Below are 22,002 nucleotides of genomic sequence, written 5' to 3'. Positions count from 1 at the left end.
TCAGGAAAGACTGTGAACTAAGGCCGAGGTAGAAGTGTGTGTGACCTGTAAGGAAGGGAGCAGGGACGTGGCCACATAAAGTATGACCCTGAATGTCCAGCTCTGGGCTGGGTCTCAGAGGCCTATGTCTGCCCATCTCAGATGGGGCCTGAGGCCACTTCTCATTTCACTGTTCCAGCCTGCCAGGAACTGCATCAGGAAACAATTTGCCATGAAGGAGCTGAAGGTGGCTGTGGCCCTGACACTGCTCTGCTTTGAGCTGCTGCCAGATCCCACTCAGGTCCCTATAGCCCAGCAAAAGATTGTGTTAAAGTCCAAGAATGGGATCCACCTACATATGAGGAAGCTTCTCTAACCCTGATGGGGACAAATATGCACTCTGGGGGTCTCCTGCCTGCCGTCTTGTCTTTGTGTCACCTGCTTACATCCCCACCTGCCTACTGTCCTAGCTCTTGTCCTTCAGTCTGTCTGTCCTCCCGCTTACCTTTCTCCAGGCTCCCTACCTATTTGTCTGTCTACCTGTCTCCTCCTGCCTGCATCTCTGACTGTCCCCCTAACTCCAGATCACCTGCCTTCCCTCCAGCCTGTCTGACGCTCTACTCCCCTTATTCCTTACATCCTGCTAGTGTCTCAGTGTATTCTTTTCCTATTAATGCTATATAAACTACCTCAGTCTTAGTGGCTTAAAACACCACAAATTTATGATCTTTCAGTTCTGAAAGTCAGATGTTTCGCATGGGTTTTCATGTCATAAATCAAGGTGTTGCAGAAGCTCTAAGGGAGAAGCACTTTCCCCCATTTTTGGCTCCTAGAGTTTTGCTCTTAAGGCCTCTCAATGACTAGATTAAGTCAACCTAGATTATCAATGATACTTTTCTCTACTTGAGGTCATCTGATTGTACATGTAAACCACAACTACCAAAACTTTTCTTAGCAACATCTGGCCTAGTATTTAACTGAATAACTGGGTAGTACAGCCCAGCCAAGTTCACACATAAAACTAAACATCACATTCCACCCTTTGTCAATTTGACATCTATACACGTCTTCTTAAACCTACCTAAGCTGCAAATAAAAACTAGAAAAGTCATGCTTTTGTCAACTGTCCTGTGCACAATTGAAATATACTAACTTTTCCCCCCTAAGGCAATGCAAAGCCATTGTATGATGTCTACTCTTCTCTGTGATATCCTATAACTTAAGTACTGTGTTTTACAGGTAATTATTTTTAATATATTTAATTGGAGAGGTGAATGAGATGAGAGGAAATAAAATACCTTGATACACACATGCAAACATATTCATAACAAAATGAGGAAGAAATAATCATAACAATTATAGTTGTTGTTTCTGCCACTGATCACATGGTCATAGCTAGCATTTATAACTATCTTCTTCCAGGACCCATTTCATATTCCCTTTGCCCTCATTAAGCACATCAGCTAGTCTTTATTAACTGGTTTTTTATCTGGTGGGGTGACCCAAGCCTTCATTCTTGCAGAATCTGGGCCATTAATAATCCTGTCTGAATTAGAAAGTTGATTTTTCTATTGACATTTTAAAATTTTTATTTTATTAATTATACATATTCATGGGGTACAAAGCTGATCTTCACCAAATGGGCCCAGGATGTGATGGTCAGATAAATAGTATAAGAATGCCCATTGCCACAGATTGCGATTATTCCTCATAACCCCATCATATTAACCCCAGACCTCCCCTATCTACCCCTCCACATGTAACGCTATGTATGCTTTCTCTCTCTTCAAGTCCAACACACCACTGTGGTCTTTCTTTCCTTCCTCTTTTCTCCTTTAGCTCCTACTTATGAGTGACGACAAGCAGTATTTTTTTGCTCTCTGCCTGGCTTATTTCACTTAATTTTCTCCAAGTTCATCCATGTTGCGGCAAATGGTAGAGTTTTGTTCTTTTTTATGGCAGAGTATTATTCCATGGTGTATATATATCACATTTTCCTTATCCAGTTGTCCATTGATGGACATTTAGGTTGGTTCCATATCTTGGTTATTGTAAATAGAGCTGTGATGAACATGGGAGTGCAGGTATCCCTCTGACCTAATGATTTCCATTCCTTTGGGTTTATACCTAGAAGTGGAATTGCTGAAACATATGGTAGATCTGTCCGTAGTTGTTTGAGAAAACTCCATACTGTTTTCCATAGTGGTTGTACTAATTTACCATCCCACCAACAATGTAGGAGTGTTCCCTTCACTCCATAGCCTCACCAGCATTTGTTATTATCCATTTTTTTATTACAGCCAAACTGGGGTGAGGTGATATCTCAATGTGGTTTTAACTTGCATTTCCCTGATGATTAGTGACATTGAGCATTTTTAAGTGCCTTTTGCAAATTTGTATGTCTTCCTTCAAAAAATGTCTATTCAGCTCCTTTGCCAATTTTTTAATTTTTTAATTGGGTTATTTGTTTTTTCTACTGTATAGTTGCTTGAGTTCCTTGTATATTATGGATATTAATCCCCTGTCAAGTGTATAGTTTGCAAATATTTCCTCCCATTGCGTAGATTGTTATTTCACTCTGTTATTTCCTTTGTTGTGCAGAAGGTTTTTAGTTTGATATAATGCGATTAATGTATTTTTTTTCTTTCGTTACTTGTGCTTTTGGGCTTTTGTCCAGAAAGTCTTTGCCCATTCCTACTTCTTAAACTGTTTCCCCTATGTTTTCCCTTACTAGTTTTACAGTTTCAGGTATTACACTTAAATCTTTAATCCATTTTGAATTGATTTTGGTATATGGTGAGTGGTGCAGGTCTGGTTTCATTCTTCTGCATATGGATGTCCAATTTTCTCAGCACCACTTATTGAAGAGGCAGTCTTTTCCCAATGTGTGTTTTTGTGGCCTTTGCCAAATATCAGTTGGCTGTAAGTCTGTGAGTTGATTTCTGGGTTCTCTATTCTATCCCAGTGGTGTTAGTGTCTATTTTTATGCCAGTCTCATGCTGTTTTGGTTACTGTAGCTTTGTAGCATAATTGGAAGTCAGGGAGTGTTATGCCTCCAGCTGTATTATTTTGCTCAGGATTTCTTTGGCTATGCAGGGTCTTTTGTTGTTTCATATAAATGTTAGGACTGTTTTTTCTATTTCTGTGAAAACTGTCATTGATATTTTGATGGAGATTGCATTGAATCTGTAGATCATTTTGTGTAGTATGGACATTTTCACAATGTTAATTTTCTCAATCTAAGAGCATGGAATATCTTTCTGTCCTCTTATGTCTTCTTTAATTTATTTCAGTAGTGATTTGTAGTTTTAATTGTAGGGATCTTTCACTTCCTTGGTTAAACTGATGCCTAGGCATTTTTTGTGTGTGTGACTATTGTAAATGGGCTTACTTTTTTGATTTCTCTATCTGTTCATTCATTATTGGAGTATTTAAATGCAGCTGATTTGGGGACATTGATTTTGTATCCTGCAAACTTACTGAAAGCATTGATCAATTCCAAGAGTTTTTTTGATAGTTTTTAGGCTTTCCTATATATAAGATCATGTCATCTGTAAATATGGACAGTTTGACTTTGTCTTTTCCAACCTGGATGGCTTTTATTTCTTTCTTTTGTCTGATTGCACTGGCTAGTACCTACAGTACTATGTTAAATAGGAGTGGTGAGAGGGAGCATCCTTGTCTTGTTCCTGTTCTTAAGGGAAAAGCCTTCAGTATTCCCCTATTCAGGATGATGTTGGATATAGGCTTGTCATAAATGGCTTTTATTATGTTGAGATACTTTCCTTCTATACTTAATTTGCTGGTAATGTATATCATAGACAGATGTTGATTTTTGTCGAATGCTTTTTCTGCATCTATTAAGATAATCATATGGTTTTGTCCTTGATTTTGTTGATGTGCTCTATCACATTTATGGACTCGTACATGCTGAACAATCCTTTCATCTCTGGGATGAATCCCACTTGATCATGGTGTATGATTTTTTTGATGTGTTGTAGTATTCTGATTGCTAGTATATTCCTGAGGATTTTTGTATCTATGTTTATCAGAGATATTGGTCTGTAGTTTCTTTTTTTGTTTTATCTTTGTCTGATTTTCGTATTAAGGAGATATTGGCCTCATAAAATGAGTTTGGGAGAGTGGCCTCTATTTCAATTTTTTGGAATAATTTGAAAAGAATTGGTATTAATTCCTCTTTAGAGGCTTGATAGAATTCAGGGTAAAGCCATCCAGTCCTGGGCTTTCTTTTAGTGGGAGACTGCTGATTACCACTTTGATCCTCCAGAGTAATAGAAGAAGCATCTGCTTTACAATGATAGAGAGGACTTGATCACACCTGTCTCAGTACTGGACAGATCATCTAGGCAACAAACCAACAGAGGGCCAGTTAATCTATCAGATGGACAGAACAAATCTATGGTTATGAGGGGAGGGGAGGGGTAGAAGGAGGGGGAAAGGGTGAGATTGGATAAGTGGCATAAGAATAGGTATGATTCATAACAATGAATAAAAAGTTTAAAATAAATAAATAAACAAAATGGTACAGCTACCTTGAAGACAATTTGGCAGTTTCTTACGAAACTAAACATATGCTTACCATAAGATCCAGTAATGGCACCCTTTCATATTTACCCAAATGAGTTGAAAATTTATGTGCCCCCCAAACCTGCACAGAAATGTTTACAGTAGCAAAACTTGAGAGTAACTAAAATGTTCTTCAATAGGCAAATGGTAAACAAACTGTGGTACACCTATACAATAGAACATTACATAGTAACAGAAAGAGATGAGCTATGAAGTCACAAAAATACATGAAGGAACTTTAAATGCATATTACTAAGTGAAAGAAGCCAGTCTGAGAAGGCTACATACTGTATGATTCCAACTATATTGACACTATGGAAAAGACAAAACTATATAGATAGTTAAAAAAAAAATCAGTGGTTGTCAGGGCTTCTGGGGAAGACAGTGAGGGATGAATAGGTGAAGCACAGAGGATTTTTTAGGGTGGAGAAACTATTCTGTGTAATACAGTAATGGTGGATATTATCATTATACATTTGTCAAAACCTATAGCGTGTACAGCACAAAGAGTGAACCTTAAAGTAAACTATGGACTTTAGTTAATAACAAGATATCAGTATGGGCTCATCAATGATAAGAAATGTACCACACTAATGCAAGATGTTAATAACAAAGGAAACTCTGCAGAAGGGTAATGTGATGAAGTATATGGGAATTTTCTGTTCTGTCTGCTCAATTTTTCCATACACCTAAAACTTCTCTAAAAATAAAGTCTATTAATGTTATAAGAAACCTTCAAAGTATCTTTAATTAGAAACAGTGTGATTCTAGTGTATTAATAGATAGACCAATGGAATAGAAGAGAAAGTCCAGAAATACTTTCAAGTATTTCTGTAAATACTCTTAAGTACATATGGCAGTTTAGAATATAATAAAAGGTGGTTATCTCAAATCACTGGAAAAGATGAACTTTTTTTTTTTAATAAATAGTGATGGGGGCCAGGCCTAGACCCAAGCCCCAGAGAGGCCTGTCCACTGCCCAAACAGGAGCCCACATAAATGCTGTCCCACACCAGGCCCAGACCCAAGCCCCAGAGAGGCTCATCTGTGGCTTGAACAGGAGTGGAGGGAAGTGTCATCCTGAGCACCATGAGGGGCCCAAACCCAAGCCCCTGAAAGACCCTCCCATGGCTGAGCTGGAGCCAAGGTGGTATACCACAGCCACCACCAGACCTACTACCACTGCAAAGACAATTCACCACCACTGTAGCAGCCAGGACCACCCTACAGGCTGCCCACCACACACTCAACTGCATTGATACAAGAAAAGCCACCAGCAGAGCTTCCACATAGATGAGGAAGTCTTTCTCCCCACAGGCCACTCCAGAGTAATAGAAGAAAAAAGTGCCCTGACCAGATGACCAAACATCAATGAAAAAATACTAGAACTACAAATAAACAAGATGATACAACACCACCAAAGGAATATGGTAATTCTCACATACCAGACCCCATAGAGCAGGAAATCCTTGAAATGTCCGAAAAGGAATTCTGAGCAATGATCTTAAGAAAACTCAAAGAGATAGTAGAAGACTCAATTAGAGAGCACAATGAAACAAGGAAAAATATCCAGAATATGAAGGAGGAAATTCACAGAGAGACTAATATGTTAAAAAAGAATGTAGCTGGACTAGAACTGAAGGATTCACTCAACAAAATTAAAAACAGGACAGAGAGCTTGAACAGCAGGCTAGAGCAAGCAGAAGAAAGAATTTCAGATCTCAAAGATGGTCTTTTTGAAATAACCCAGACAAGCCAAAAAAAGGAAAAAAGAATTTAAAAAAATGAAGAAAACCTAGGAGAGCTAGAAGACAACCTCAAGCACAGAAACCCAAATCATGGGTATTCTAGAAGGGGAGGAGAAAGGAAAAGGCATGGAAAACCTGTTCAAGGGAATAATAACAAAACTTCCCAGGTAGAGGGAGAGATACAGACCTTCATATCCAGGAAGCCCAAAGACCCCCAAGCAGATTCATTCCAAAAAGATGCTCTCCGAGGCACATTATAATAAAACTGGTAAAGCTAAAAGACAAAGAGAGAATTCTAAAAGCAGCAAAAGAAAAGCATCAAGTCACCTGTAAGGGAGCCCCTATCAGACTAATTGTGGACTTCTCAACTGAAACCTTACATGCCGGAAGAAAAAGGAATGATATATTCACAATAATAAAAGAAAAAAAAATGCCAGGCAAGAATTCTACCTGGCAAGGTTATCCTTCAGAAATGGGGGAGAAATAGTGTATTTACCAGACAAGCAAAAATTGTGGGAGTTCACCACCACACAACCAGCTCCGCAAGAAATTCTCAAGGGAGTCCCGTATACATAGTCTGAAAAACCATAATCACTATCACGATACACAAGAAACAGCAAAACCTGTCATTAAAATGAAAATGCAAATGAGGAGGAGAAAGAAGCTAAGTCATACCACCTGAAAAATCAAACTAGCATTGAAGATGAAACATAAAAGGGGAAGAAAGAAACAAAAAATATTTAAATCATCTAAACAAAAAGCCATAAAATGGCAGGAGCAAAATAATACCTGTCAATAACTACCCTGAATGTAACTAGATTAAACTTCCTATTTAAATGACACAGACTGACTGATTGGATTAAAAAGCTAGACCCAACTGTATGCTGTCTTCAAGAGACTCACCTCACCTGTAAAGACACAGACTACAAGTAAAGGGGTGGAAAAAGATAACCCATGCAATGGAAACCAAAAACAAGCAGGAGAAGCTATTCTTATATCAGATAAAATAGACTTTAAACCAAAAGCCATAAAGAGACAAAGAAGGCCACTGTATAATGATAAAGGGATCTATCTAGTTAGAAGACATAACAATCATAAATATGTATGCGCTCAACAGTGGAACACCCAGATATGTAAAGCAAACACTCTTAGACCTAAGAAAAGAGATAGGCCCTAATATGATAATAGAGAGTGACTTGAACACTCCTCTCTCAGCATTGGACAGATCTTCCAGGCAACAAATCAACAAAGAAATAAGGATTTAACCTACACCTTAGACCAATTAGACCTGGCAGATATCTACAGAACATTTCATCCAACAACTACAGTATATACGTTCTTCTCATTAGCTCATGGGACATTCTCCAAGACAGACCACATGTTAGGTAAGAAATCAAGTCTCAGCAAATTTTTTAAAAATTGAAATAACTCCAAGTATCTTTTCAGACCACAGTGGATTAAAACTGGAAATCAAAATCAGGTGAAACTCTGGAAACTATACAAGTACATGAAACGAAAGAACATGATCCTGAATGACCTATGCATCCAAGAAGAAATTAAACAGGAAATCAAAAAATTTCTTGAAAATAAATATACATCATACAAAACCTGTGGGATACTGAAAAAGCAGTACTGAGAAGAAAGTTTATTATACTAAATGCTTACATCAAAAGAATACAAATGCTTCAAATCAATGACCTAATGCTAAACCTCAACAAACTAGAAAAACAACAATCCAGTCCTAAAAGTAGTAGATGGAAAGAAATAATTAAGATCAGAGCAAAACTAAATGAAATAGAGACCCCCCCCCAAAAAAACCACAAAAAATTAATGAACCAAGAAGTTGTTTTTTTGAGAAGGTAAATAAAATAGACAAACCACTAGCTAGGTTAACAAAAAAAAAGAAAGAAAGAAAGAAAGAAAGAAGAGAGTTGACTCAAATAACAAAAATCAGAAATGAACAGGGTGATAGTATGACTGATAACTGATACCACAGAAATATGAAGAATCATTAGAGATTATTATAAACAACTGGATGCCAACAAACATGAAAATCTGGAGGAAATGGATGAGTTACTGGACTCATACAAACAACCAAGACTGAATCAAGAAGACACAGAAAACCTGAACAGACCAATAACAAGCAATGAGATTGAAGCAGTAATAAGCAATCTTCTAAGAGAAAAGCCCAGGTCCAGATAGCTTTACAACTGAATTCTATCAAACCCTTAAAGAGAAATTAATACCAATTCTGTTCAAACTATTCCAGAAAAAATGAAATAGTAGCTATTCTCCCAAACTCATTCTATAAGGCCAGCATCACCCTGATACCAAAACCAGACAAAGATGCAACAAAAAAAGAAAATTACAGGCCAATATTCTTGATGGACATAGATGCAAAAATCTTCAATAAAATATCAGCAATCAGAACACAGCAACATATCAAAAAAATTATATACCATGATAAGTGGGATTCATCCCAGGGGTACAAGGATGGTTCAACATATGCAAGTCAATAAATGTGATACACCACATCAACAAAATCAAGGTAAAAACTATAAGATTATCTCAACAGATGCATAAAGAGCATTCAACAAAATTCAACATCACTTCATTATAAAGGCTCTCAGCAAATTAGGTATAGAAGGAAATTATCTCAACACAGTAAAAGCCATATGTGACAAACCAATTGCCAACATCATCCTGAATGGGAAAAAATCTTTCAGCTTTTTTTTTAGCTTTCAACAACACAAGGATGCCCACTCTCACCAATCCTATTTAACACATTATTGAAAGTTCTAGCCAGAGCAATCAGGAAACAGAAAGAAATAAAGGGCATCCAAACTGGAAAAGATGAAGTCAAACTGTTCCTGTTTGCAGAAAACATGATTTATATATAGAAAAATCTAAAGACTCTACCAAAAAACTCTTAGAGCTGATTAACAATTTAAGTAATGTTGCAGGATACAAAATCAACACCCCAAAATCAGTAGTGTTTTTATACTCCAATAATGAGCTAGCAGAAAAAGAAATCAAAAAAGCAAGCCCATTTGCAATAGTCACCAAAAAAACAAAATACCTAGGAATCAATTTAACCAAGGAAGTGAAAGAGCTCTACAATAAGAGCTATAAAACACTGCTGAAAGATATTAAAGAGGACACAGAAAGATGGAAAGACATACAATGTTCTTGTACTGGAAGAATTAACATTGTGAAAATGTCCATACTACTCAAAGCAATCTACAGATTCAATGCAATCCTCACCAAAATAACAATGACATTCTTCACAGAAATAGAAAAAGCAATCCTAATATTCATATGGAACAACAGAAGATCCTGAACAGCCAAAGCAATCCTGAGCAAAAAAAAACTAAAGCAAAAAGCATAGCACTACCTGACTTCAAATTATATAACAAGGCTATTGTAACCAAAACAGCATGGTACTGGCATAAAAACAGACACTTGGATCAATGGAACAGAATAGAAAACCTGGGAATCAACCCACATCAACAAAAAGGTATTGTATACCACCAGATAGCTCGAAGAAGGATTTTGAATGTTCTCACACAAAGAAATGATAAATGTTTGTAGTGATAGATATGCAAATTACCCTGATTTGATCATTACACAATGTATACCTGTATTAATGTATTACATTGTACACATGTACTGAAATATCACCACATAAATATGCACAATTATTATCTGTCAATTAAAAATAAAAAATTAAGAAAGTATTCTCTGTTAGGGCATTCATGAAAAGTAATGTTGAATTGCTTTAAAAGCTTAATTTATTTCAATTTTTATATTTATGTTTTGCTAAAATGATTTATTTTTTAATCAGACTTCTTTTGAATGCATGTCCATGTTTACTCTGTTCCTCTATTCATTCCTATGTTGCATGTTTGTAGCTTGTCATTATTACTATGATCACTGAGCAAAAATCCATATGCCATGTATGTTTTGAAATCTTAAATGCCCACTTGTTACATTCGTATTAATGATAATTGCACATAATACAAATTTTACAATATGCAGAAAATTTTTCATAAGAATAATTACCATTGATGTGCCAAACTCCTCCAGAGGAATCAAGTTGTATTTCATTTGAGCAGTGTCCATTTAAAAACTCCATTAAGAACAAGCATTCTTTTTCCTTTCACATTGAGGCTTATCCCTCAAAGTAGACACAATACAATCACAACAGTGTGTGGACTTGGGCAACCCAAATGCAAGAACTATCTGTGTACTGGTGCAGCACTTGGCATAACTTCTGGAAGCAGCAGCCCTTAGGGCTGAGTTTGAAAATTATGTCATTGTGATGCAAGAAATTGTACAAATGGTAAAAAAGGATAATGATGAATTAAAACATCACTTTTACATAAGGATTATGGGTGCTAGAAGAGAAAGTTGGGACAATGTGTTAATAAATAACTTAAATAATGGTAAGCAAAATCTTTTTTACTTTCCTGTCACTGACCTGTTTATCTGGCAGTTGGTCTCGTGGCTGAAGGCACATTTCATGATTGTGTCCAAGGCCATCAAGTTGATGTGCTCAAAAACATCTACGGTTGTGTCCTTAGTGCTGCAGATCTTCTCCCACTTATCCTGGCGCAGGAGGTCAAGATCAACATCGTCATCATCATCAAGCTGCATTTATCTGGCGGCCTACCCTGGCCCTGCCCTTATGATCTAAGGGAGACAACCCCGACCCAGCAGGAACCAAAAGGTCTTGTGAATAAATAAACCTCATGCTTACTCTGGGCATGCAGAAGGGGAACATGTACACAGCTGAGTGAGAAAGAGCAGGGAGCAAACTGCATTTCTAGTAAATGGCTGAGGTGAGGATCTGTGCCCTTTTAATTATTACCATAGCTCTGCTTTCAGACAGACCACAATTTAATAAAACAGACAATCTCTGATACAAGACCCATGATTACAAGAGTTTCACCAGGGCTTCCTCCATCTTCAATCCCCAACTTGCTAGAAACATCACCACTACTCTCAACCACCATAACTACACTTAAAGTAAACTTGGAACATATTCAAACACATTTGAAATTCAGAAGTGGAGGACAGAGGGAAGCTGTGGAGAGGAGTGGCTGCAGGGAGCTGGCTCCCAGCCAAGCGCAGCCTGTGCCCACTCGACTTCCCCACAAAAAGAGACCTCCTAGCACTGCCTGAAATGCTTTGCCTGCCTTTTTTTTTTTTTGTAGAAATCGAGGAAAATTTATTTCTCAATTCAGACATTGGTATGTTCTTACATTTGCATGTGATATCTCATAAGCAATCAAATCAAAAATTTTTTTAAAAAATAAATATTTTATAAATATAAATAATCTCTCCCTGATCTAAGAATTTGTAAGTTTAGATGTTTCTATGTAGAGGGCATGTTTATGTACTATGTTGTGACTAAAGTTTCAGTAGGTATTCTCTACCTTCTTTATTCAAATCACTCTACATCACTTTGATTCTTTTAGTAAATATAACACTAGGATTATATTTTTCCTCAATTTTAAAGCAGTCTCTTGGAAATAACCCTCAGTTTCACATCATTTAAATTTGAGTCTTAATGCTATTATAAATATACCTCAAACTAAGATTTTCTCTCATAAAAAAGCACTACTAGTGTTTTTGTTTTTGTAAAAACAAAGTGTGCAATACAATTAAATGCTTGCCTTTTAAAAACTGTCATAAAGTCCCCAGTTGAAAATGTATTTGTCATAATAAGCATGCTTTGTGTAAAAACACAAATAAATAGAAATGTCTAAGTTCAGTCCACCCTGTATTTGTTGAGCACCTACAGGCATAAGCTAGGTGCTAAAGAGTTGGAGTCCTTGAATAAAAGGCAAGGAGAGTTTTAAAACATCTGTTGAAGTGTCAATTGTTTCAGTCAGATAAATTTCAGCAGAATTATGCAAGTTCTACTGAGTACAAATGGTGAGCTTGTAAGAACTGAGTGCAAAGGAGAGGTTCAGAGCTTGAGGCACACTTCAGCATGGGGTAGAAGCGTGAGAGGAATCTCAGGGAAATGTGGGACTAAGAAATGAGGAGGCAGAAGTGGCTGCTAGAAATGGAGATAAATTCAAATACAACCACAGGCAAATCTGAGATTGTGCTGAAAGCTGAACAGCACCAGAGGCAGAACAGGACTCCCTTCTTCTCTAGCCTGTGTCTTGCTGTCTCTAGACCACAGGAATTTTCCTCTACAATGTCCTCCTGTCCCTTTGGAAGGTGCAGGTCAGCTCCTAACGATTCTCCACCACATGCAAGAGGAAACACCTCTGCAACCTTGATATAGACACTTATCCTGTGCTTGGGCATTAGGCAAGTCCATTCCAACCTCCAAACCTTTGTTCATGCTGACTCACTCTGCCTAGAATTCTCTCATCCATATTATCTACATACTCAATTCCAGCTCATATTTCATGTTAAATCTGAGTTTTCTCTGAATCTGATGCTGGCTTCCTTACCTGTCACCTACAGCACTTCCTGTCTGAATCTCACAACTTGGTTCTTGGTTTACTGCCTTAGCATCTCAAAATATACCTAAGACAAAGGACATGATAGTTTTTGTTGTTGTTGTTGTTGGCATTACCCAAATAACATAACAAAGGTCTATATAGACACCTATTGCTCAATGGATACTTATACATTAATTTCTAGAAATCATTGACTTTTGACTTTTCACTACCCACTAAATGCCTACTGTAGCCCCTGTTGGGAGCATTTTGCGATGCACCAGAGCACTTCCCTCCTTCACTTACCAGCATCATGTTCACAGACTGGGCCATCACCTTGACATATGTTTTCAGGATGTTAAAGTGGAAGGCAGGAGTTAGTAGGCGATGGTGCTGGAACCACTTGGGGCCTTCTAGACTCAATAGTCCTTTTCCTTGAGAAATAAAAGACACAGACATTCATGCCATTTTATTAGATGAGATGAGGAAGGGGAGATGAGAAACACAGACAGCATAGAGTGACTGTGACCCACAGGTAGTCATGAAACAGTGGAATATCACATGTTATCATGGAGGTGAGTTTTGATGCTTACATCTTGGATGGATGTATTTAACTTGATGAGAAAGTTTTAAAGTTTAAGTTTCAAAGTCAGTTAACATGAAAGTGCTAATCCTGAAATCAATTGCTACCTATCTAGTAACTGAGTAAGTTACTTAACTTCCTGAGGCTTGATTTTCTCAACAATGACGTATGATCATAAAAACCTACTTCACTGTATTGCTGTGCAGATGAAATGAAGGTGTATATATAAGGTATCCAACCTACTCCTTAACTCACAGTAAAAACACAACAAATAAATTCATCTCCTCTCCCCTCCCAACCTATGCATAAAATATAGCATTGTAGTGGGTTGAATTATGTCCCCCCATAAATCCCTGAAGCTTGAATTGTGTTCTCCAAGTTTTATATATTAGAAGCTTAGCCCCTATTGTGACTGTTAAAGGGGGAAATCCTACTGTGGTAATTGAAAGGTGGAGCCTTGAAGAGCTGATTGGATTGTAGGACCTTGCAATAGTGAATGGATTAATAATGGTGGCCAGGGGCATGGTTCTAAGGGCTTTAAAAAGAGTGAATAAGGAGGCTACTCTCTCTGCTCTGCCATTTCACAATGTGATACCCGGCATCACTGAAGACACCACCAAGACCCTCACCAAATGTGTTCCCTGGACTTTGAACATCTCAGCCTCAGAAACTGTAAGGAATAAATTTTATTTTCTTATAAATCACCCAGTTCTGAGTATTTTTTTATAAGCAACAGAAATGGACTAATACAACCATAAACACAAATTCACAAGGAACTAGACAAGAGTGTCCACTCTGTCCCCAGATATCTCTTCTTGACCCCTGGTCTGTGAATGATACAAAGTGGAAAAGACTTATCAACGCTTCACAATCGTCTGTTGTCAGAGTAGTCGTTACAGATCTGGCCTTAAAAGAACTTTAAAGCTTATTAATACATATGATAGAGTTTGGATGTGTTGTCCCCACCAAAACTCATGTGGAAATCTGATCCCCAATGTAGCAGTGTTAGAGGCTATTTGAGTCATAGGGGAGGACCGCTCATGAATGGATTAATGCTCTCCCTGGGGGTGGGGGGCCTGAGTGAGTTCTTGCTCTATTAGTTCCCATGAGAGCTAGTTGTTTAAAAGACCCTGACACCTCCTCTCTCACTCTTGCTTCCTCTCCGCATGTGATCTGTTTGTACCCGCTGGCTGCCTGCCACTTTCCATCATGAGTAAAAGTAGCCTGAGGCCCACACCAGATGCAGCTGTCCCAGAATCATAAGCCAAATAAACTTCTGTTCTTTATAAATTACCCAGTTTCAGGTATTCTGTTATAGCAACACAAAACAGACTAAAACAACATTATTGACAACATTCTCTGAGCGCTTACAACATGCCAGTCTCTGATGCATCATCTAGAGCTGGTGCAGTGCTGCCCATTACACTAAGTGCTGAAAATATGTGTCACTTAATCCCCACAACAACCCAGCAGTGTGACTCTCACCCTCATTTTTAAAGATGAGGAAACTGAGGCATAGAGAGATTAAATGACTTCCCCAAGATTACATTCATCTAGTCAGTGGGGGTGGGGACAGGATTCAAATCTAAGGGGTTCTGAATTCAAGTCTCTATTCTTTCACTTAATTCCTTCCTTTCCTAATATAAATGCCAAGTATTATGACTAAAGAGACTAATTTATCTGCTCACAAAATATTGCCAAACTGTATTTTGGAGCAAAATTTTACTGATTTCCATATAGAAATGAAGAAATTCCAAAAAGAAAGAAAAAGATGTAAGGAAACAAGAAAAAAGAAACAATAATAATAGCAGTAGTGAAGAATGGGAATGGCCACCCTGCAGTTTTAAAGGAGAGACAGATTCACACATATGCTGCCTTGAGAACGGGACCCAGGGAGAGAAACTGATGAGAGGGCTTTCTTAGAAGCTGTGCTGTGTTGACCTTAGAGTTCCTCTTTGACTTTCCCATTAGATAACTTTCAGTATAAATCTACCTTACTTTTAATGCTTTTGCATTTAGATTTATGATTCTCAGGAATTGTCTACTATGAAAAGAGGACTTCAAGTGAGAGTGGTTTACCCTCTTAATCACGCATACATACCAAGACCTGAATTTTTGAACTTGTACACGTACTGGGACTTGAGATCTGCAGAGTCAAGCAGAGGAAACAAAAGATAGCCTCAGAGGGATCCTTCATTACCCATTAAAGTCAGTGAAAGTTTTCTTCATTTGGCTGCACTACCCACAAATAGTGAGCAAAGGGAGCCCAGAGCTCACTCCCTGCAGCCCTTGGCAGCCCAGAGAAACCACAAGTCTTGGTTCATATAACAGAGAACAGCAAGACCCATGAGGGAGAGGGGTACACAAACCCAGATTCTTCCCTTGTTCACACTTCCTCCAACAGAAACAGATCGCCTGAGGGCCGAGGATGGGATGTGTTGCTGACACTGAAGTCACAAAACCAAGAGAGGCAAAGGAAGCCCCTGTTGAGTTTGATAATGCCAGCTGGGCTTTAACATACACTGACTACAAAGGGACCTTGGAGTCCTGAAATAAACAAGGGACTGGGGAGGATGTGAGAATCCCCTTCAGTACAGGTAGGAAACCTGCCAACTTGCTATGCATGCTCCAGTGTCTCTTAAAGGCCTAACACTAATCTTTGCTTCAGAATTCTGGGTTCTGTGCATTTCACTTCTCGGAGAATTAGGTCCCTGACATTTGCCCCTTTTCTTACCTGTTCTGCTCAGAAATGTCTTTGCATAATCTGGGTCATAGATAAAGAAAAATGCATGAGGGCCCAACCCAGCAAGGGAAGGCATAAGGATATTTTTCAACAACTTCCTCAAGCTTCTCCATTTTATCATCCTGAAGAAACTGCACTGGAAAAAGTAAAGAAAATTAGAGAACCAGCCAGGCTGGAATGTCTCCTCTTACAGACACAATCTGAGTTCAGGGCCTGGATAAGGTTGCACAGAGAAGCCTGACCCCTTTTCTGGAAGTGAGTGATCATGCTCTCTTAGAGATTTCTAAGCTTGAGGGATAATTTTCTAAACAAGGTGACTGTATTTATCTTCTTAATAGAGGTATATGTTGTACCCCTAGACCAAGTCACTGTGGAATGACATATACTGTGAGCTATTTTCCCAACAGAGTGTGAAGTGAGCCAAGTCACACTCTCACCTGCCAGCCTGCCAATATCACACACTTAGATGAGGAATGGGGTCTGCAAGCCAAAAGAGATGTCTTTTCTATGTGGGATGCAGTTAGTCAATTGAACATGACCCACCATCCAGCTCACCGTTCCTTCTCCCTATTCCTCTCTCTAATCATTGGTCATTGATTCTTTCCCATGACTTAGTCTTAAATGCTTCCCTCTAAAAACCTGCCAACTCTATCTACAAGAAAATATAAGTCTTTCCTGATAAAACAGTAGAACGCCTGTTTACATAGGTATGTGAAGCTTGAAGCAAATTCAAGTACAAAACTCTCACCTTCAAACATTTATAAATTACAGTACAAATAATTCCATCGGAGAAGGACATTTTTCTTTTATAAGCAAATTAATAATGGCTCATTTAAAGAGTTCCTCTAAATCACCAAAAATAAAATTCATTTAACCCTACTTCTTGTATAAAGTGGGGGGCACCTGCATGCATGTGTTTGAATGTGCATGTCCACACACTTAAGAATAATCAAGGGGTCATCCCCACCTGCAAAGAAATCTTAAGGCTGGCAAATTCTTCCTTGTGTTCTTATCCTCAGATGAGGTGGAAAACTCTGGCTCGCAATTTCCTTTGTTATCAGTAAGCAACTGTAACCCATGAAGTGTTCTCTGGATAGTTTAGGGCCACTAAAAAGTTGAGTATCTTGAAATCTAGTTCCCGAAATGCTGCAGTCTCTTTTTTGCTAACATTCCCACAATCAAGGCAGTGGCAAGCACCCACTGACTACCGAGAGAGGTGGTTTCCAAGTATGTGAATATTTATTCACTTATTCATTCACAAACAACAAACAAACAAGTATTTTCTGAGTACCTATTACATGTGCCAGGTTTAGAGATACAGAGAAATATAAGAGACTTCCAGAAACATGGGGGACCAGAAGTTCCCAGGGCACATTCCCCCCCAGAACATCAAAATGGGCCCACCCAGCCTGCAGCTCTTGCTGCTGCTTATAATGCCGCTGTGGTTTAGCAATGCAAGTCAACTCCCAGCACCCAGCCATAGTCTCCCCACAGAAGACTGGCAAATAAGACTATGGGGATCACTTGGCTGTCCAGAGGTGGAGTTTAGGAATGCTAGTCAGAACTCACCTTATCCTCATGGCCTTCAGAGATATGGTTTCAAAAGTTACAATTTACCCCCTGCCCAAGTCATTTAGTGACTGAAAGAGGGACAGGAACAGAATGCTATGTAGTAAGATAAAGGGAGTGACACCTGCAACCCCAAAGATAAGAACAGAAGGCTGTGGAGCACCTGCAAATCTTGCACTTCTTCAGCCTTTCTCTCTCTGGCATAGTTCCACTTTATGCAAATCAATAAATGCAATACATCACATTAACAAAGAAAGACAAAAACCATATGATCATTTCAATTGATGCTGATAAAGCATTTGACAAAATTCAACATTTCTTCATGATAAAACCTCTTAACAAACAAGGTATAGAAGGTATGTACAACAATACAATAGAAGCCATATATGTCCAACCCACAGATAACTCCATACTGAATGGGGAAAAGCTGAAATCTCTCTTAGATCAGGAACAAGACAAGAATGCCCACTTTTACCACTTCTATTCAATAGAGTACTGGAAGTTCTAGTGAGAGCAATTAGACAAGAGAAAGAAAGAAAAGCAATCCAACTTGGAAAGGAAGAAGTCAAACTGTCCCTGTTTTCAGATGAATGATCTTATGTATAGAAAATCCTAAAGACTTCACCAAAAATGACTGGAACTAATAAATTCAGTAAATTTGCAGAATACAAAATCAACACACGTCAGTGCCACTTCTATATAATAATAGTAAACTATCTGAAAAAAGAAATCAAGAAAATAATTTGTTTTACAATAATTACCAAAAAAAAAAAAAAGATACCTAAGAATAAACAAGGAGGCAAAAGTCATCTATAATGAAAACTATAAAACTTTGAAGTAAGAAATTGAAGATGACATAAATAAATGGAAATATATCCTTTATTCATGGATTGGAAGAATTAATATTGTTAAAATGTCCATTCTACCCAAAGTGATCTACAGATTTAGTGCAATCCCTACCAAAAATACCAATTTCATTCTTCACTGAAATAGAAAAAACCATCCTAAAATTCATATGGAACCAAAAAAGACCCCATGTAGCCAAAGTAATTCTGAGAAAAAGAAAGCAGGAGGCATTAAACTACCTGACTTCAAATTATACTACAAAGCTGTAGTAATCAAAACTGCATGGTACTCATATAAAAACAGACACATAGATCAATGGAACAGAATAGAGATGCCAGAAGTAAATTCACCTACGTACTGATCTTTGACAAAGGTGCCAAGAACACACATTGGGGGAAAGACAGTCTCTTCAGTAAACAGTGCTGGGGAAATTGGATATCCACATGCAGAAGAGTTAGACTAGACCCCTACCTCTCACCATATACAAGAGTCAACTCAAAATGGATTAAAGATTTAAATATAAAACCCAAAACTATGAAACTACCAGAAGGAACATAGTGGGAATCACCTGCAACATGGAGCTTGATAAAGATTTTTAAAATAAGACTTAAAAAGCACAAGCAGTAAAAGCAAAAATACACAAATGGGATTGCATCAAATTAAAAAGTCTTTGCACATCAAAAAAAAACATTAACAGAGTGAAAAGACAACATACAGAATGAGAGAAAGTATTTGTAAATAGTACATCTGACACAGGGTTAATATCAAGAATATATATATATAAGGAACTTAAACAACTCGAGACCAAAAAATCCTAATAACCCAATTGAGAAATGGACCAAGAATCTTAGTAGACATTTCTCAAAAGAATACATACAAATGGCCAAGAGACATATGAAAAAATTCTCAACATCACTAATCACATACAACCTCCTGGGAGACCCTTACTTCAGCCCTGTAAGACATTGCTGCCTAGGTGCTGCCATACACCCAATCCTTCAGGAGGTTATTTTTTTGATTCTGGAATGCATAAACTGGAATAGATACACTCAGCAATTGGCAAAGAAGACTGAGCAGAACTTAGAGAGTTGATGTCCCAGCTTCATTGGGATATTCCCATATGTCCCCATTCCAGTGTTCCCATTCCTTCCCTTTACTTCCCAATTACAAAATTCCCATTACTTCCCAATTAATGCTTTCATGTTAATAGAAGACATCCTGCAAAGTTGGGAATTCAATTTGTTTTGTAATTCAGACACTGGCAGGATGAGACTCTGGATTTAGTTTTCGGAAATCTCAACCCTGTAGTCCAGGGAACCAGTCTGGGAGGGCTTTGTTCTTGGTTGCAACTTGAGTGATGTACGGTATCACATGGTGAAATGGCTGACCAAAAGAGAGACTCGCTTCCTCACTGGCTCTCCTTATAAAGCCATCAGAACCACGCCCATTACCACCATTATATCACCAATGAATTAATTCCCTTACTAGGGTATAGTTCTCACAATCTAATCACCTATGCAAGGCCCCACCTTTCAATTACCCTAATAGGATTTCCCCCCCCCACTTGACTCTGTCAGATTGGGGATTAAGTTTCTAATACATAAAACTTTGGAGGACATAATTCAATCCATAGCAGTGGTCATAGGGGGACTGGAAGGCCCAGGACACCACTTTGTTTGGACTCCCCATTTGCTGCATCTGAAATGATGACAGAAGGCCAGAGCCACTCAGAAACCCAGAGTCACCAACCAGCACCAAGTCCCTGGGAAGGGGAGGGAGGAGGCTGGCCAGGCAGGCCCTGGGAGCTTCCCTCCCTCCTCCTACATCCCCTCTCCTGAACATCCCTGGGCTCAGGCCCTCTCCAGCCCCACAGTCACTGCTCTCAGTCCAGGCCACCTTTTCCTCACACCTGGGTTAGCTCCACAACCCCTAACTGGCTGCCTTTCTCTCATCTGGTGCCTGCCACCAACCTTCCAACCTGTACTACACCCAAAAAAAGCTTTCTTCTGCATGCATTGAAGCTTTTTCATTATGAAAGAAAGATCTACTTATTGTGCAATAGAGAAATCACCTTGATGCCGCCCCCGTTGAGTCCTGCAATACATTCTTATTGAGGACCCACAAGAAGAGGGCTCTGTTCTAGAAGTCTCTGGGGAATGACACAGACATTGTTCTACCCTTTAATTCTATGGGGAAGATTGATAATAGAAAAGTAGGCAATTAAATGTAATAATCACAGCCAGTAGTAAGTGCTGAAAAGGAAATAAAGACTGTACTATGAGAGAGACTAACAGGAGGATCTGCTTACATAGGGTGACCCAAGAAGGCTTTTTGTTAGAGATGACATATAAGGTGAAACTCAAAGAATAATAAGGATCTGGCCACGTGAAAAATAGGGGATGGACATTCCAGGTTAAGGCAACAGCAAGAACAAAGGCTCTGGGGTGGGAAAAATCATGGTGTCCTTCAAGAGCCGCCCCATGGTAGGATAGTCAACTGAGATGAGGTTGGAGAGATCTTCCAGAGGGTAGTGTGTGCTCTATACCAGCGTATTGTAAGGATAGAAGATAATATGTGAAATCACTTGGCTCCACGCCCCAGCACATAGCAAGTATTATATTAAATGAATGATAGTCAGATATTAATAAAACTGGAATTAGAAATTTGAGATGATGGTCCTGATTCTGACTGACTGACTTTGTGAGCTTTAGAAAGCCATTTAACATGTTCTCTTGTCTGTAAAATAAGGTTATTAACACCTGGTACATTGAGGAGTTGCTGTGATTGTGCTTTACAAAGGTTAAGCCCTATGCAAGTACAGGAGGACATTTTTTGAGGTTTTGCTGCATGCCAGCACTGTGCAGAATACTAAGTTAGGGAAACCTCACCCTCTCAGAATCACCTCTGCCTCTCATTCCAGGAGGAAGTGGTGGTGCAGAATGTTCCTGGCCAAAAATAAACATGAGAGTACTGTGCCTTCCCTCAAAGGTAAAAGAAAATAAACATTTGAATTTTAAAAGCTTGTGCCTAAGAGATACAGTTTTTATAGAGGTAAACAAGATATGTAAAATTGCATCAGGATCAAACTCATTGTATCAAACCAGAGAACAAGTTCCTGGGGTCATCTACCCGCAGGAGTAACTGCTTCAAGCTGCCATCATTGGGTTTAACTTCCTCCCTCTCTGAGTTTGTTTGCCTGTACACTTAACCAGGGAATATACAGCAATAAAAATATCTTTTTTTAAAAAAATGTGGCATCCAAAACTGAACCTAATCTATTAACAATGTTGATCTAACCAGTTAAACTTTGGCTGTACCCATTCTCTCTCTCTCGCTCATTCATCAAATCAGTAAGAATTTATGAGACACCATCAATGGACACAGTGCTCTGTTTCATGGGAAGTATAAGGACATGGAATGCCTAATTACAACCTTCCAAGAGTCTAGTTAAAGAGTCTGGACACCAAATGAATGGGAAAGATTTTA

At 38.5% G+C, this 22,002-nt stretch overlaps 1 pseudogene; it reads right to left on the bottom strand.

Annotated features, from left to right (window-relative positions):
* Positions 1-10,512: 10,512 nt before the first annotated feature.
* LOC134384126 (cytochrome P450 4X1-like) overlaps positions 10,513-22,002 on the bottom strand; it is a 93,677-nt pseudogene continuing 82,187 nt past the window's right edge.

This window comes from Cynocephalus volans, chromosome 8 (assembly GCF_027409185.1).
Source record: "Cynocephalus volans isolate mCynVol1 chromosome 8, mCynVol1.pri, whole genome shotgun sequence".
Taxonomy (NCBI): Eukaryota; Metazoa; Chordata; class Mammalia; order Dermoptera; family Cynocephalidae; genus Cynocephalus; species Cynocephalus volans.
The sequence above is the reverse complement of the archived record's forward strand: the minus strand, read 5'-3'. Positions and strand labels throughout refer to the sequence as shown.